Genomic DNA, 2,342 nt, shown 5'->3' with positions numbered 1-2,342 from the left:
CTATCACAATACATCGCATTTTACGGCTTTTACTACTAACCTCTGTGTTTTTGGATTTTCACTTATCACAAGACATCGCATTTTACGGCTTTTACTACTAACCTTTGTGTTTGTGGATTTTCACCCTCACAAGACATCGTATTTTACGGCTTTTACTACTAACCTTTGTGTTTCTGGATTGTCACCTGTCACGATACATCGCATTTTGCTTACTATAGCTAGGGTACAACTTGCCGTAGGGATCTTTCTGGGTGGCTCCGGTTCCCCAAGTTGATCTAGATTCCTTTGTTTTCAAGTGCCATAAAGTGCAAGTGATATTTACGATCTGGACACATCTTTATGATCTGTATGTGTAAATATATTATGTGGAAAAGGACAGTTAAATACCATTCCTATAAATTATCAATTTTAGGCGGCATCGCACTTCCTATTTTACGTCAAGCAATGATTAAAATGTAGTTCTGATACATTCTGTTTCACCGTGAACTGTGACTATCATATGAATTGCATGATATGCGTATAAAAGATAGTTTTGATATAACTTTCTCAACCCTCAGTAATAAATACGTGGTGCTTTTATTGGAAATGTAAATATAATTTTCTAACATGTGATATCAGTTTTGGCTTAATTGTAAAAAAATGATGCATATTTAGTTTGTTACTGTGCTACGTACATTAATGATAATATTATGACTAGAAATATTGTGAAACTTATTTTTTTTATAGTCACAAGCAGTTATTTTGAGACTAAAAATATATCGACAAGAGCCTGTCATGCAGTCAACAGATGTCACCATAAACACTGTCTAATAAAATTTTGGCTCAAGAGAAAGGATGAATCTTCAAGTGATTACTTTTTTCAAAGTATTATAAGTAAAAACATCAAGATTGATGGAAACTATTATAGAATATAATTAAATATAATTGGAACCAGTAATAACACACAATAAACTTGAATTATCGATCGTCGTTATTAACTGTATATTTTATACCTGATGTGGCGAGACATTTAACACTAATTCCAAAAAGTTTCAGAAATTTAATTAAGGAATATTGTTCTTACACTTGTCGTATATGACAATTAACTTTATATTTCAGGGGCATTGATTAGAATGATTCGTTCCGTGATTTTAACTTTGGACATGCATACATGTCTTGTAAAGTATCAAATCTCCAAAGTGAGATGTTTAATGAACTGGCAGAAATGGAAAGCATTAGTATATGTTGAATACGATTAATTAAGGAAATGAATGGCTAATACAACGCCCTATGTTGAGGCTCCGCTTAAGGATCCGACACATGCCGTACGAGATGGTGTACGCTGGCATGCTTTTCTTACAGTTGTTCAACAAATATACTTAAATATAAAGACAATTTGGAGCAACATTTTACAGTGCGGACTGAAGTTTAGTTTCAATCATATATCTAGACAAGAATTAAACTTTTAATATTATGCTTCAGCACACTTAACCGTTCGCAATAATAACACAGGCCTGCGAAGTTAAACTTCATAAAAGTTGTTTTGGTTTTAATAACGGATTTTCCATAAATCAGCTACGCAGACTTCGAAAAAAATTATATTTTTTTTCTATCACATGAGGATTTTTTACAAATCGGGAAGGAAAAAAACCTCTTACTCAGATCAAATTTACAAAAAATTTACCACAGATATAACAGAATGCGTTTGGATCATTTACACAACCTCTTGTTGCAATAACAACGAATAAAAATTTTGAAAAGAAAAGAAATAATGTCAAATTGCGCTCACAAACAAATACTATTCAGAAATGACACGTTTTGCGGCCTGTTAAACGTTTAAATACTAGTGGTGTGTTTCTAGTGGGTTCTAGAAAGATCGATAAGACTCACCTCACGAATGGTCTAGAGAAATCTACAGCCAGTGGTTGTCAACATTTTAAGCATAACAAAATGTGACCCGATTTCATTGAAAATGATTCACTTATGTAAAAGTACATATGACGTTTTGTGAACAAATGTGTACGTGATGGAGAAAAATGGATATCATATTTAGATTCAGCGTACAGGAATTACTGTAGAACATGTAAAAGTTTCAAGACAATAAAGCGATCGCAGGGCTTTGTAATTCAAATATTCAGTTTCTGGCCAGCAATATTTAACAACTAGCTTATATTGCAATGCACCAAAAACCGAAAAATAAACACATGAAGGTAGTACACCAGAATGAGAACTAATACATTCTGCGTTAATCACGTACATGTTATTACGAAGCATGTTCACTAACATTTGTAAAATGGGATTCTGCACTGTATTTTGTTCCTAATGGAACATTAATCGTTATGTAATCCATGAGAGCAAGCTTT

Source organism: Limulus polyphemus, unplaced genomic scaffold, assembly GCF_000517525.1.
Source record: "Limulus polyphemus unplaced genomic scaffold, Limulus_polyphemus-2.1.2 Scaffold829, whole genome shotgun sequence".
Taxonomy (NCBI): Eukaryota; Metazoa; Arthropoda; class Merostomata; order Xiphosura; family Limulidae; genus Limulus; species Limulus polyphemus.
This window is presented reverse-complemented; position numbering follows the sequence as displayed.